The 17,819-nt window shown below is 24.9% G+C and overlaps 1 pseudogene; it reads left to right on the top strand.

Moving 5' to 3' along the window:
- The first annotated feature begins 713 nt into the window (after positions 1-713).
- On the top strand, positions 714-16,312 carry LOC120068055 (annotated as a pseudogene).
- The last annotated feature ends 1,507 nt before the right edge of the window (positions 16,313-17,819 follow it).

Raw genomic sequence — 17,819 nt, 5'->3', positions numbered from 1 at the left:
TTTTGGTAAAAAAAAAATACTATGTTTTAACTTAACACACTTCAATTATACTCAAGTTGATTGTAATTGCATAATTAATTAGAATTTTATATATGAAACAAAATCTTACATATATGAGAGTCTTGTTGTAGCAATTTTTTTTTTTTTTAAAAAAAAAAATCTTGTACATCTTATTTTCAGCTATAATTTATTCTGGACTATATAAGAGATTCCCAACCAAGAGAAAAAAAAAATTGGTCTTCATTTATGAATTTCAATAATTTTTTGATAGAGAGATGACCCATTGAAAAAAAAACAATACAATAAATGACCATTAGCTACCATTAATTGTAAAGTATGTAGACATATCTTTTAAAAAAGAAAAAAAAAAGAATTACAAATTTATTATTTGGGACTATTTAGTTTAATTTTAAAATGATAAATTTTAGTCCCCATATTATCACCCGAAATGACATAAAGTTCAAATATATATAAAAACACATTCAATTAAATATTAGAACTTTTAAATAATAACCGACATCTATTAAATACAAATTTGAAAGATAAAAAATTGATTAAACAAAAATTTGGAAGTTTAAAAACGAAATAGTCACATCAAGACTATAATTGAAATTTAACCATTTTGTTCTTTGAATGATAAAAGTTTAGGCACCATAAATATATAGCTTAAGAACAAAGCTTTCATTTTGTATTTATTATTTGAATGGTCGATCTCTCTCCTTGTGCTTCTTCATCTGTACTGAATTGAATTGAACTTCTTGGAAAGTTCAGAGAGGAAGATGAAGGTGGCAGTGGTCGGGGCTGGGATCAGCGGTCTAGTTTCGGCTTATGTTCTAGCTAAAGCTGGAGTTGAGGTTGTATTGTTTGAGAAAGAAGATTATTTAGGTGGCCATTCCAAAACTGTTAACTTTGATGGCTTTGATTTGGATCTTGGCTTCATGGTCTTTAATCGAGTATTTTCTTCTCTCCCTTTCTATTTTTAAACAACAAACAAGTTATTTGCTATGAATTGGAATAATCTCAATATCATTTCATACTTGAACGGAAATTTAAAGATTGTTTTTCAAATCTATGTCTAATATGATTTATTTAATTAACAACGATTATATATTAACATAAGCATAATTCAACTATTATAATGTTTGTAAAAAAAAAAAAGAAAATTTTTATATTTTTTGAAAATCCTCGTCTTAAACTATAAAATACTTTTCTAAGTCTCAATTCCAAAAATCCAAAAAAAAAAAAAAAAAGGCACAACCACGTACGATATGATGTAGTTGAATAAGTTTCCTTTGAACAACGAGTTTCTTTATTTGTATCTACTTTTTCTAAACCATTTAATTAAGGTCTTGTTTGATAATTATTTGACTTTTTTTTTTTGGTATTTGAAAAATTAAGCATATAAACACTAATTTCACTTCTTAAGTTCATGTTTTATTATCTACTTCTTCAATTCCTAGCAATGTTTTCAAAACTAAGCAAAATTTTGAAAACGAAAAATATATATATATAGTTTTAGAAAACTTGTCTTCCCTTTTAAAATTTGTTAAAATTCAATTCTTTTATCTAAGATAGATGAAAAATCTTTGTAAATTGAGAGAAATAAAATGATTATCAAACATGCATAAATACACCATTATTTATCAAATACTCAATTTAAATTTTAGTAAGATCAAAATTTTTTGGATAATTGCAATGGGTACACTTTTATGGATAATAATTAAGTATATAACAATATTTTATAAAATAGGAGTGATATGGTCTATTATTTATAGAATCTGGTACCATGGATTTAAATCTTGCTATATTTACAAAAAAAAATTTACAGTATGTTATATCTATTGATATTTTTTGCTTTATTGCTATATTTGTCATTGGAGTATTTTCATGGGAATATAAGCTGGTTGGTACTAATGATTGTTATGTAATGCTAATTTTTGCTTTAAAGAAAACTATCTCTATATCAGTTAGCAGAAAAATATTAATTTTTATAAAAAAAAAAATTAATTTACTTATTATCATCCAGATTAAAGAGAAAGAAACAAAAAATTATAATTGATTTTGAGAGTTACGTTCTTATATATCGATATTTTTACTTTTTTATAATTGTTTTGATTTACAGATACATTTTAGATTAAATTACAAATTCAGTGATTGAACTTTCATATATTGATGTCTAATTGCTTTTTAAACTTAAAAAAAGTTTTCATGTACATCTTGAAATTTTTAGTTTTATATCTAATATGGTCGTTTAACTTTAAAATATCAAATATTGATCTTTCAGTCCAACATGCCTATGTTATAGTTAACACATTTTTAAAGAAATAAAATCTATTGGACATAAAATTGAATTATCTATTATTATGGTTAATTTTCAATTTCATATCTAATAGGGTTCAATAATTTTTAAAAAAAAATTGAATATATAGTAGGCCTATATTTATTAGACACAAAATTAAAACTCTAGAAACCTATTAGATACTTTTTAAAGTTCAAAGATAATCAATTTATACACAAGTTCGAAAGTCTACTTTTAAGGTTTAGGGATGACCTACTTCATAGAAAACTAAAAGTTCAGGGACTAAATTTATAATTATTTAACCTATATTTGATCTCTTATGTGAACTATAACTATATTGTAGGATCCTAATGGGTTTATTCTTCATTGTTTTTCTTGTAGTTGATTAAATTCTATTGCATGGTTTATATTATTTTCCTTTTATAATTGAACAGGTAACATATCCAAATTTGATGGAGTTTTTCGATGATTTGGGTGTGGAAATGGAAACATCAGATATGTCATTCTCAGTTAGTTTAGACAAAGGACGAGGCTGTGAATAGGGTATTCGAAATGGCCTTTCAAGTGTTTTTGCTCAAAAGAAGAACATTCTAAATCCATATTTCTGGCTAATGATTAAGGAGATAATCAAATTTGAGGATGATGTTAACAAGTTAAGTTTTACTAATTATTACTATAGCCCTCCACACAAATTATGTTTTAAACTAACAAATCATATAATATAATAGTAATATGCATATGCAGTTATCTTGAAGTTATGGAAAATAATCCAGACATTGATCGAAATGAAACATTGGGACAATTTATCAAGTCAATGGGCTACTCCCAATTATTTCAAAATGCTTATCTCGTAAGAATTCATTCTTTTAACTATTTTTTACAAATAAAAATAATTTGATTACAAAACATCTCTATTCTTTTCAAAGTTGTAACTAATATTACACGGCACTTACTTTTCATAAATATTTCAAAATTATTATTGAAATAAGTCTGTTAGAATGTTGAACGAAAATTAGGATCGAAGACAATGTAAGGGTAACAATTTTTGTGACAAATTTTTAATTCAAGGATAGTTTTAAGTAGGATAGAAAAATATACTGCAACATTCAAAAGCGATTTTATTTATAAGGTTAATAATAATAATAATAATAATACTCCTCAAACCATATATGAAGTTGGTTTTAATTATACCCGAATTTTGAAAATTTTCATTTTAAGATTTCAAGTTTGATTTTTTTTTTTCAAAATAACCCTGGCAGTCTTTTGATATTATATTTATGTATGAAAAAGTTTGTGTATGCTTATGTGTTGTATTTAAGAAAACAATTCTAATCACGTACCAAAGTAAATTTTGGATTTAGAGTTGTGAAAACAAAACATATAGGTAAGAACAAAAAATTGGAAATGTATAGTTGAAAAGAGGGCGATGATAACGAGTATAGTTCATAAATGCAATATACGTCTTTATTTTTTTCCTCTATCTATATGTTTAGATTTGTTCATATAATTAACGGTTACAAATTTTTTCATCCATGAATTTTGAAGAGGGGATGTTTGAAACCAAAAAAAAACTTGATTTGAAGTTTGAAGTATAATTGAAATCAATCCATAAGTATATTTTTGGTATAATTTAATTTTTTTTTTTTTATAATTTAGGCAAACATATGAGAGATATAATATGTCTTTTACTCTTTTCTAGTGTATATTTCACAATAATATTTCTTTGTGTAGGTTCCAATGTGTTGTTCAATTTGGTCCTGTCCTTCAGAACAAGTTCTCAAGTTTTCTGCTTTCTTGGTTTTATCCCTTTGTCGAAATCATTACGCACTTCAGGTTCTGCCTTTTTTCAATATATATATATTTTTATTTTATCATCTAATTTATTGAAATAACACTTTTGATTTGATGTCTCCATACAATTTCTATCTAGTCCTTTAATTTGATTTCAAAATCTTATATTTTAGTTTCTAATTGAGAGTTTGATTAAATTTAGTCTCTAAATTTTAAATTCCACACTTTTAACCTTTAAATTTTGTGTTTTATTTTAATTTTTGTTTTCATGTTTCAAGATTTATTATTTTAATCTTGATTTTTCACTAAAAGCTAACTTCTAATTTTGACGTTAATTTATATTAATTAATTTAAAATAATTGCGAAGTGAAATTTGAAATTTATTTTAATAGTGATGAAAACAAAACCGTGAAATTTAATTAATTATAGTTTTTTTAATTCTTTTAAATTGATTAATAGACATTAACACAAAATATGGAAGAAAAACATTTAGTAAAAATTCTAGGTTAAAAGTATAAATCTTGAAACCTAAGATCAAATTGAAACAAAATTCAAACCTTAACGATAAAATAGTAACATTTTAAAGCTCAGAGACTAAATTGAAATGAACTCAAAACATCATAATTAAAAGTGTAATATTTTGAAATCTAGGGATCAATGGAAACTAAACGCTCAAATATTTTTTTCCCTAATTTATTTGTATATAATGTCTCCTCATATTGGAGTATATATTATAAAGAAACTTTTATATATAGAAAAAATGTCAAACTATTTATAAAAATAATAAAAAAAAATACTGATAGACTTCTACCAGTATTTATCAGAGATAGAAACTGATATAAGTCTATCATTGATAGAGATTAATAGAAATTGATATAAGTTTAAAATCATTAAATTTTTTTATTTTGTGTAAATAATTTTTGTTTATTTTTCTATTTTTAAAAATCTCGTATATTATGTGATTTGATATGCAATTTCCTTGTTCTACTGATTTGCAGTTATTCAACTCTCCACAATGGCTTACTGTTAAGGAGCGTTCACATTCTTACATCAAGAAGGTGGTACAAGTTTTGTTTTGTTTTTTTTTTTTTATACAAAAATTATTGTTAATGGGGATATTTGATCCAATATGTGAGTTGATCTTAATTCATAAACATATTTAGTATAGTATGTTTGAGAATAATTTTGAAAAAACTAAAATCACATCGTTTATAAAAACTACTTTAAAATATGTGTTTTTTTTATTGTATGCAAACATCACATTAAAGTGTCAAATTCAATGTCGATTTTTTTTTTAAATGTTAAAAGGTGTATTTTGATGTGATTTAAATATGACATAAATGATCTTAACACAATGTTAAAATTACTTCTGCAAATCTATTAAGAGTCAAAGACACGTGCCACATCAAAGTGATGCAATTAATATATATATAATATATATATATATATATATATATATAACATGAGTTTTTATTAATATATAATAGTATTAATTTTTTGAGAAATTTTCACATATAAGAAAATATCAAACTATTTATAGAAATATAAAAAAAAATATTGATAGACATTGATAGACTTATATCAACTTCTATCGATGATAAACTTGTATTAGTTTCTATCACTGATAGTATCAATAATAGACTTCTATAAGTTTCTATCAATTTGTATTATTCTATCAGTGTCTATTAGTGATAGACTTATCAGTTTCTATCACTGATAAGACTTCTATCAGTGTCTATATGTGAATAGATATTGATAACGATATCTATCACAACTGTAATTAAATTTTTCTTTTTATATAAATATTTTTCCTTATATTTTCATTTTTGAAAAATCCCCTTATTTTATAATATATTTAGCCTTTTCACTCATAATTTAGAGTTTGATTTTGGCTAGGTGGTTAAAAGATGGGCACGGTAAGTGACTATGCTGTCCATGGATCAATCTTTTTGGCTGCATATTATACGCTATACATTTTTCTCTATATGCTATATATATATATATTTCAATATCTATTTGACGTTTTCTAAAATTGAGGAATTATGGCATAAGCACAAATCTAAAAGTTTATGGCTAAACTTCTAACATTGTATAAATTTGTGTCCCTATCGTGAATTCTGAAATACATCATTGTTCCAAAACTGTTTGGTCTAAAGTTTCTGAATCTATTCATTTCGATTTGAAGGCTTATGTTAAATACATATTGTCTTAAGATCAAAACTCTTGATCACAAAAAAAAAAAAAAAAAAAAAAAAAAGATCATTTGTCTCTAGACGTAAATCTAAAACGGTTGTAATTTAATCGTTTTAGATATTCTAGTGTTTGGGATTAATGAAGATTTTTACATATTTAGTGATTTCTAATTTCAAGTTATTAGAATTTTCGTGTAAAGTGGTTTTATATTAACAAATGAATATATATATATATAAATAGATTCAAGAAGTACTAACGAGTCAAAGATGTCAAATAAGAACCTCTCAAGAAGTTTGTTCCATCTCAACAACCAATGAAGGTTAGTATAGTTGAAAATTAGATAATGAAGAATGTTTTATACTTTTCTTTTCCATCTTTTCCATTTTCATTTGGAATTTTTATTTTGAAATCAGGATAGATCAAATGGTAAAAAATACTCTTGCACTTTACTATTTTTTTTTAAAAAAAAAATATCTCCATACATTCAAAAATTGCAATATTACTCCGAAGATTTCATAAATGTTTCAAAAGTATCTTTGGAATATATACTCTTAGAACTTTAGACAAAAATTGAATATGAAATGGTTTGGTAGTGATCTAATTAAAATAAAAATTTGGATTATCAAATCATTTTTAGGCCATTGTTACGTATATGGTCTAAATCTCGATTTCTATTTTTAAAGGTAGTTTTGACATATTTATAAAAGTTGAAGGATAATATTTGAAAATAAAAAAATATTTTAAAAACAAATAACAAAGTTTAAAGGTATTATTTCTATAATTTTGCCATCAAGATAATTATAACATTGATTATTAACCTTTGGTATACATCACAATTTATCAGGGTGCATTGTGAAATGTGAAAATGGTTTTCAAGAAAATTATGATGCGTGTGTTATAGCAACGCATGCTCCTGATGCGTTAAGAATATTAGGAAATGAAGCAACATATGAAGAAGTGCAAGTACTTGGAGCTTTTCAATATGTCTATAGGTACCTTTCTTGTCTCGTTTTAAATTTAAATATTTGTTAATACGTACGTACGTATATATATATACACTGAGGATCAAGATAATGTAGAGACACTACTACCTTCTTATTTTAAAAGACAATTATACTATTAAAAAGACTATATCTATATATAAAAAAAAATAGTATCTCCAAAATAATGTGGAGATACTATTAGCCTCTTGTTCGAAAAAAATTAGTTTTAATGATTGAGAATTTAAATAGTTATGATTATCTTTACTAGTTGAATTATACTTGACATGGTAATCGATTTTGTCTGAATGTTGGCAGTGATATTTATCTTCACCGTGACAAAAATTTTATGCCCTTAAACCCAATAGTATGGGGTGCATGGAACTTTCTCGGAAGTACAAATACTAAAGTGTGTTTGACATACTGGCTGAATATAATCCAGGTTAGCAGTTCTATTGTTTCACTATATATAAAATATTTATTACATCGATTTCAACATTAATTATCATATAAACAAAATTTGAGAGAAACAAAGATTTATATACCGAATGTCTTTAAAAAGGGGTTCGAACTCAAGACCTCTTGTTTTAGATACTTATATCACCAATTAATTCAAAAGTTCAAGTTGATAGGTAATGATAGATTTAAAAATCTTTCTAATCTTTTGATTCTGGTTGGTACTTCTTATTGTCTCCTCTTATATGTCGAGTCTGACTTTGTTAATCTTGTTAATGCTATTATTCATTTGGGGAGCGACCTTTTTGAGTTGAAAAGTTTAGTTGAGGAGATTATTTCCTTGTCTAGGGCTTCTCGACTTATATCTTTTGCCTGTATTTGAGAGCTATGCATGGGGCAGCACACCATCTTGCTCAAGTGACAGTTTCTTTCGATAATTTTGGGGTTAATTTTATTAATCTCTATTATTCCCTCTCTGAAGATGTGGGAGGGATTGGGGGTGCAAGGAAAAATCTAAAAATCGCAAGAACGCTTAAGTCGATAGAAACCATTAGTTTATATTGGTCAGGAGGCACACAAAATCCTTGAGATTGAATAGGCACAAAAATTTGTTTAATTTCCCAAGAAAACAATTTGCAATTCGTGGATTCCCCTCTGCTGGCCTAGTCGTTTGCACGTGCACACAATTAAACGGTAAACCGCAAATCAAGCTGATCAAAATACCAGTCGAGCGGCTTAAGTGGCACGATTTTTTTTTAGGCTAGTTCGGTTTCGGTTTTCCGTATTTCCTTAACCGAATAACGACCAAACCGCTTACATCCCTAGACGGGATTCCTTTTGGTTCGCTTGCTTGGTTCTCGTCTGCTAGTTATGAGGAGACTTATATATTGGACTCCCGCTAGTTTCTTTGAATATGTATTTTTTTTCAAATAAAATTAAAATAAAAACACAACCATGGTTTGTTGTTGCAATGTCTAACTTTAGTTGAATTTCTTGAAGTATTGATCAATAATTATATTGTAGTTGGAAGGAGAGATGGGGCATTATTTAAGATGAAAAAAGTGGTTGGTTTGGGTTGTGAAAATGCAGAATGTTGGTGAAAGGGATCCTCCATTTCTTGAAACTTTAAATCCAGAGGAAGAGCCAAAGGATGTGTTGTTGAAGTGGTCAACTGGGCATCCAATCCCATCTGTTGCAGCTTTAAAGGCTTCAAATCTCCTTCATACCATTCAAGGAAACAGAAGAATTTGGTTTTGTGGAGCATATCAAGGTCATTCATTTATATTCCCTTTAATTATTCTCACTTTTTATTTTCTTTAATTAAATTAAATAAATTTGGTGAATAAAGATCTTGATAGCAATAGAAACATAGAAAGGACAGTTACAAATATAAAAATCGGGTTTTAAGTATCAGTAGATATAGGACAATGTAAAACTTAGAATTTGTAGATATTGTGAAACTTAAATTCAACTCTCGAAGTCTATTAGTGATAGAGTCCATCATTGATAACTTTTATATTTATAATTCTTTAAAAAAAAGTTTCCATACATTTAATTATTAATTATAAAAGAGCTGCCCATTTTACTTACCTAATATAGGATATAAAAATGCCATGTTTTAAACTAATTTATAATATTACGACTTTGAAATAAGTAAAAAAAAGGAAAAAAATGAAAATGAAAAATACCAATCTAATTATAGATTAAAAATTAGAAAAATATATATTTTTTATTCCTAACTTTTTTTTTATTTGATTTTCATTTGATTCCTAGCTTTTAAAATGTTATATATTTAATCCTTAAATTTTGATTTGATTTCGATTGATTCCACATATTTCAAACTACCCTTGAGATTTGTATTTTAATTCAATTTGGTTCCTTAGTTTAAAGATATACACTTTTACCATTGATTTTTCTTTAAATAAGTATGTTTAGTATTTAATGATAATGTCTATTAATTAATTTTAAAGAATTTAAAGAATTATAAGTAATTAAATTTTACTATTTTTCACCACTACTAAAATTAATTTTAAAATTTTGTTTCATAATTATTTTAAATGATAAAATTGTTGAAAATATTTTCAAATATAATAAAATGTCACTGTCTATCAGTGATGAATAGTGATAAACTACTATCATCAATTACTGATAGATATTAATACATTGTAAATAAGTTAGCTCATTTTGCTATATTTGAAAACAACCCTTATTTTAAGCTAACTATAGACATTAACACCGAAGATTTAAATGAATACTTAGTAGAAAATTGAGATTAAAATTATAAATCTTAAAACGTATAGACCAAATTAAAATAAAACTTAAACAAAATTGTAACATTTTGAAATCTAAAACTAAATTGAAATCAAACTCAAAATTTAAGTACTAAATACTAAATACTAAATGTGTAACAATTTTGAATCCTAGCAATCAAATCAAATGGAAGTTAGATCTAAAATTAAACATGGAGAAAATATATTTTTCCCAAACATATATGAACACGATTGAGGGTTGTAGTGATCATCATGATCATTAGAAATAGTTTTTAGGACAAGTTATTAAAGTGACTACAAGTTATTAGAAAAGAAAGTTATTAAACTTTGTCAAATTATATCAATTTTCAAAACTTTTAATTTCATAAATCTCAAATTTAAATAAGTGTTTCAACTTTTTTTTAGGAAATAAGTGTTGCAGTCTGTCTTAAATATTGAGAAGGATTGCAATTTTAACTCTCTAATCAGTTATGACTTCAAATATTATTTAAAAAAAAAATAAAAATTTACTTACGTGTTCAAGAATCCTAAAACATATTTAGGATACAAAATTTATAAAATTTTGGGAAAAAATGACATTAGAACCAAATGTTTGGTTGAAATTTGTAAATTTGAGTTTTCCCCCTCTCATATAACTTTAATTATATTAGCTACGTAACATATATTTTTAATCTAAACTAAAATATGATTTCTATATGATTTATTATATATGTGTTGCATTTCATGAAGTATAGTTTTGACATGTTATGTTGTTTTTGTTCAGGTTACGGGTTCCACGAGGCTGGATTAGAGGCAATTAAATACTACTCTTTTTTTTTTCTTTTTCTTTTTTTTTTAGCTTTGCATATTGATAATGCAATAAACTATAGATTAGTTGAGAAAAGCCTAAAGTAAATAATTTGGTTATGTGCTTTTCTAAATTTCAATAATTTAATTAATTGAACTGAAAACTAAGATATAAATAATATTTGCAGGCTGGTATTATGGCAGCTCATAATGTATTGGGAAAAAGTTTTAGTCTTTTGAACAATCCAAAACATATGGTTCCTTCTTTGGTGGAAAGAACTGCACGATTTTTTGTCACTAGATTTCTTAGACAATATATATCTGCTGGATCATTAAGGTAAGTTAATATTATACTCCAATAAATTTTTTATATCTATTTAGATTCCGCGGTTTGATAATTATTTGTTATTTTATTTTTAAAATTTAAGTTCATAAATGTTACTCTCACTTTTAAGTTTCTTTATTTTGTGTTATTCACTTGTTCGACGGCCTATATATTTTTTCAAAAATCAAAACCAAGTTTTGAAAATTGAAAAAAAGTAATTTTTAAAAACTTGTTATTGTTTTAAAAATTTGACTAAAAATTAAATGTTTTATTTTTTTAATAAAGAAATATATTAACCAATATGATAAGATAATGGAGAGAAAATAAACACAAAGTTTTGACTTCAAACAAAACCTTAGTTTTTGGTTTTTGAACATTGTAGTACTTATTCGTTTATTTATTTATGATAATTTCTCTACAATAATTTCAATCTTTTCTACCTTTGATTTCTTAAGTAAAATTCTAATAACTTTTTCTACATTTTTAGTTTTTTTTTTTTTTTTTTTTTTTAGATTTTCAAAACAACTTTTAAAAAGTGCATAATAAAGAAAAGATATAAATAGATGGACAGACTTGATTTTTTAAAAACAAAAAATAGCCCCATTTGACAATAAATTTATTGTTTGGATTTTTTTAAAAAAGAAAATTAATGCTTGCTTCTATCATTTTTTCAAGTATATGGTTTTTGTTGTTGTTAAAAGAACACATAAATTATTAGTCAAATTTTAAAACCAAAAGCATATATAATTTTTACAAAGGTATTATAATTAAAGTGTGAGGCAGAAGAGTCAAATCTCTAACCTCAAGATTGGAAGTAAAAAAATTCCTCTTATAAAAGGGAAGAAGCTGATATACATAGTTGCTTGGTTTTTAAACAACAGTTTAATGGAGGAAGGGGGCACAGTGTTCAACTTTGAGGGAAGAAGTAAAAAATTTATTGATCTAAAGGTCTCTTTAAAAGTTCATACTCCTCAATTTTATTGGAAGGTATGTAATTTCTAATGTGTTTTTACTACAATTTTACACATTTGGAATTGTCAAGGTTCTATTTTTTGGGCAATAAAATGGAGTTTTAGGTACTTTTCAAATTTGTTTACATTTTTCTAATGACATAAATTTATGGTGTTATTTAACGATCATCAATAAAAAAATATAATAACAGATTATGACACGAGCTGATTTGGGTCTTGCTGATGCATATATTAATAGAGATTTTTCTGTTGTGGATAAAGATGAAGATGTTCTCAATCTTTTTATGGTGAGCTTAGTTTATTTTAATCCATCTTTAATAAAATATTTTGGGTAGAATTTGTTTCATACTTTTTTTTTTTTTTGGTAGATTCTCATTGCCAGCAGAGATACAAATTCTTCCCTTGCAAAATCAAGGAGGAAAAGGTATATATGTGTATCAACTTGTTAATTTATATTTTAATTTTATTTATTTTTCGGTAAATATATAAAAGAATTATTTAAATGATAAAACTGTTGAAAATATTTATAAATAATAGTAAAATATCACAGTACATCTATGGTAGATTGCGATAGACAATAAAATTTTACTATATTTATAAATATTTTGATTCATTTTCATATATTTTAAAAAAATCAAATATATATCATTTAATATTGTTTTTTAGGGGATGGTGGACGCCTCCATTATTTACAGCCAGTTTTGCTTTTGCAAAGTCTTCATTACAACATGCTTTAAGGAACAACACTCCTACACAGGCTCGTACCAATATATCTCGTCATTATGACTTGGTATTAATATTTACTTCTTTTTTTTTTTATTCTTCATTCTCTTTTTAAAAGAAATGAGACAATATAAATGTTGACTATACGTTAGAAAATTAAGAAACTTCGTAACCTTTATAAGATATATGAAATACACTTCTTATAGTCAATTGTTTTTGAGATAAGACTCCAAATTTATTTAATACATTACCAAAGGCATAAACCCAAATGGGTATTTAGTAAAAAAAAAAATCTAAATTCAAGAATAGTGACGAGGAGAATAATAGGATAATTAGTATGTTCGAGTTTATATTTGTTCAATGTTAATGTAGATTAATTAATGTGTTTAGTTTAGTATGTCACAAATTAACTAGTTAATTATCATTTAGGATATTAAGAGAATTTTTTATATCTATTTGAATAGAAACCTTTTGTTTTTTAGAGTGCGTTCTCTCAACTTAGGGATGGATTTTTCTTTTCGTCTATGAATTTGACCTAATACTCAATTTGTTGTATAAATAGTGACCTCGAAGAGTATTATCTTGAAATTGAGGATCACAAATTGAAAAGATGAGAGACTTGATTTTATAAGATATATGAGTTATTAAATTAACCTAATCTTATGGCCAATTATTTATAATTAGTCCATTTCATGCTAGGGAATTGAAGGTCAAAATTCTTAGTTTTGTATTTGATAATTTTCAATTAAATTTGTAATTTTGTTTAGCTTTATGAGAAAAGAGAATAGTTTATCAAGACTACTAGGTGAGAAACACTACTTAAATGTACAAAATGAGAGCAATTTATTTTGTTAATTTGAATATATTAGAATAATTGAAAAGAAAAACAATTATTCAAGCTCATTTGTTTAAATTTTGTGTCATTTTTTCTTTAATCTTGTTGGCTAATAGATATCATTGGATTCTTTGTTGTGTTTTAGAGCAACCAACTTTTTTCTTTATTCTTGGATGAAACAATGACATACCGTGCGCTATTTTTAAGGTGAGAATATATATATTTTTAGAAAATTTCTTTTTTAACAGGTACTCAAGAAAAAGTGGGATCCGAAGGTGTATCAAAACATCTCAACTAAGTTCTCAACTAAGATTCTTTAGAACAATTTGATAACTTTTTTTTTTTTTTTTCAATTTTTATAATGTTTTCAACTTGTGAAGATAATTTTTGTATCAATGAAATCAAGCTTCTCATTTTATCATTTTTTACTTTAAAATTTATATTAAATACCTAGAAATAAATATAACTAATTTTTTCAATAATAATTTTAAACTATAAAAAAAAGAAAAAAGGTTATTGAAAAAAATTAAGATAGATAAAGAAAGAAACAAGAAACAAGAATAAAAGTTACAATGGGTGTTCGTTTTGTTTTCTTATCTCGTTTTTGTTAATAGACAAGAAGACAAGATCTCAAAGTTGCCAGTTGAAAAAAATATCTCTTCTTATTGAAAAGGTGAGTTCTATTCTACTGCCAATTTTAATTATTGCATAATTTATAATGAGCAGTTTAATTAGTTTTATTTTCCATTATTAATTCTATATTCTATATATATCTTAATTAATGTTAGGCAAGAATTGACAAGAAGCATCATGTTCTAGAAATTGGATGGCGGTTGGGGAAGCTTAGCTATTGAAAATTGTGAAAAGCAACTGGTTGTCATTATACTGGCATTACTTTGTCTGAACAACAATTAGAATATGCACAGAAGAAAGTAAAAGATATTGACCTTCAGGTATTAATCAACCGTTTCTAAAATTTATGTATTAACTCTAATTTAATGTTAGTGGTACGACGTTCAGAGAGTTTCTTTTTATTATTTTATTATTTCGTAATTGAGATTGAAAAGAGAATTTCGTAATGATTGAAGAAAATTCGATCCAATGAATTTTCTTTAGGTAGTTCATGTCTTTTCTGGTATTTTTTTCTTTGTGAATTTGTTTTATTTTTTCAATTATTTTTTAGCTTATTATTACAAAAGAAGGAGAAGTTTATTTTATTTTATTTTTTTTTTTAAAAAAAAAGAAACATATTATCACTTCAATTAGTTCTTTCCATGCTTCATTTCTGGTTTTAATTTTGAGGCAGGATCAGATCAATTTTCTTCTTTGTGACTATCGCAAATTATCGAAAATGAAGAAATATGATAGGATTATATCATGGTAATTTTTTCCTCAATTTTTTCTTAATGAGCTCGACAACTTGAGAAATTGAGAAAATTGTGATATAATCGCATAATGAAACGTACTAATTTATAATAAATTAATTATTATTATTTTTGTATTCCAGTGAGATGATAGAAGCTGTTGGCCACGAGTTCATGGAAGATTTTTTTGGTTCTTGTGAATAGTGTTAGCAGAAAATGGTCTTTTTGTTCTGCAGGTTACAAAAATTTTATTTAAATTTCTAATATAAGAAAAATAGTTTTTTTTTTTTTTAAAAAAACAATAAATAATAAGAAGTGTTATGTACAATTACCGTCGAATTAACTATATTTACTTTGATAAAAAGAAAATTTTATTATTGTATTTACACAATAAATGCAAAGTTAACTAATAATGTCTTAATTTGATTATTTCATTAGTTCATATCAATACCGGATCAACGTTATGACGAACATCGTCTAAGTCCTGATTTTATGAAGGAAAATATTTCCAGGTGGATGCCTTCCATCATAAATAAGAGTAACAACAGCCATGGTTGCAGCATCAAGACTTTGGTTAATAAACTCCACTAAATCTTTTTAAGATTTCTTTATGGTAATTTTAATTTACTTTTTTCCCTTCTTGTTTAAAAAGAACTAATTAAATGAAAATTCTTTCTTATTTGTAGTGGTGGAACATTTAGAGAATATTGGAATTCATTACTATCAAACATATGAGTGTTGGAGAAAGAATTTCATAAAATAATAAGAGTAAAGAATCTTTATCATTTGTTCATGTCACATTTTGGAAGAAAGCTATTAAACATATGCTTGCTATAAATGCATTGCAATGAAAATTTTATGTTTCAGCAAGATACTCGAGCTCGATTTGATTGAAGTTTCATACGCACTTGGATATACTATTTTGATTATTGTTCCGCTGGTTTAAATCACACACTATTGGAGATTATCAAGTAAGTATATGGTTCGGTTTTAATGAAGAGATAAAATACAAAAATCTCAATTATTATCTTCGTGAATTGTAATTTATAAATTAAAAAAATAGGAAAAATATTTATTAGGTTAAATCATAAGTTTAATCTCATTTTTCTGAATTTTTTAATTTGTGTCTAGTGGCCTTTTAAAAGTAATCGAATATCTTTTAAAATTAATTAATCTACTGAACTTAAATTAAATCTTAAATTAGATTGTGTCTATCCAACCTTAACATTCCCTTCTTCCTTTGACAGATCGTATTTTCAAGCCCTGGAAATATTGCAACATTCAGCGATCCATATCAAGGAATTCCTTCAGCAAATTGAATTGATTTTAATAAGAATTTTAAGGTGTAAGGTTCTCTTTTCATTGCAATTTATTACTTTGTAAGGAAATAAAAATCATACATTTTACTCCTAATTTGAACTTTTTATAAGAATTACCAATACAAAACAGTGATATAAATTTTACCCCGAATATTATAGATTAGTTAAAAAGGTTTGACCAAACTATAATTGTTTATGTAATGTATTTTGTTTCAAACTCCAATCTCTACCATTTGAAAATATATATATAAATATTTTTAATTTAGTCTCTTACGAGTGGTAAATATCAAAAAATTGTTATACCTATATATTGGATGAGAAAACCGAACCTCTGACCTCAAGATTGATATATAATATATATTTAAGAAAACTGTGTATGAAGCAAAGACTTGAAATTCTGGTTTTAAGTAATATGTATTTGGAATGAAAGTTAGGAAGGATAAAAATAAAATGTAGATTATACATGAACCTTGAGTTAAGGAAATATGTTCTTGTATTTAATCCGTGTAGATTTTATATTAGTTCAAATTTATCATCACTAAAAAGAAAAAGAAATATATACATAATTTGTATGTACTAATATTAAATTGAATATCATACATATATTTTCTTTTGCCTTGAATAAGTTTTAATTTTGTAGATTAAAAAACTTGTTTAATAGGACTAATTTAAAAATTAAATAAAATTTTATTTTATTAATTTGGTTTAGTGGTTTGTAATTCAAATTCAACTCAATTTCAATTAAATTTTGTTGTTTTGAATTTTAAAATCGAGATTTGACTCCAATGTAATTTTGTTTAATTTATAATCTAATGTTAAGTTTACTATATTTTAAAATAAAATTTCATAGACTTTTTACTTAATTAATTCAAAATGTTATTTTTTTAACTATAATATACTAACTTAAAATCAATTACTGAACCATATATATATCTATATATCACCAAAATTTCATTTTTAATTCCTAAAGTTTGAATTAACAAAAAAAAAAAAAAACCTAAAATTTGAGTTATAATTTTTATTTAAAATTAAAAATATTATTAAATTAAATTAACAAAAAATATTATCATTGTCATGTAGAGGTATCGTGTGCAGAGCACAATAATAAAAAAAAAAGAATAATAGTTTTCAAATCCCAAAGAGGAATATATAATATGATGATACTTTATTTTAAATATATAAGAAAAGAGAGAATTAAAAAAAGATAATCTAGTGATAATAATAACATTAAAAAATAGAAGAGAGTATTTGAAAAATTGTTATTGTAATTAAAATAAATTTTTTTAAGAGATGGTATTTATATTTCAAACACATGGAACTCGTATAAGATTTCTAAATTGTTGGGCTTAAAATGTCTAACTCATATCCAAACAGAGTTTACTTTTTAAAATTTTTAAAATTTGATTTCACTTTCATAAACACATGAGTAGATATATTGAGGTTTTAATTTTACAAAAATATTGTTGAAAATATCGATAAAATGTCGATGTTGATAGATATTTCTGGA

The sequence above is a fragment of the Benincasa hispida genome, chromosome 12 (genome assembly GCF_009727055.1).
Source record: "Benincasa hispida cultivar B227 chromosome 12, ASM972705v1, whole genome shotgun sequence".
Lineage (NCBI taxonomy): Eukaryota > Viridiplantae > Streptophyta > Magnoliopsida > Cucurbitales > Cucurbitaceae > Benincasa > Benincasa hispida.
Note: the sequence above shows the minus strand (reverse complement) of the source record. Positions and strands in the feature narration are given on the sequence as shown.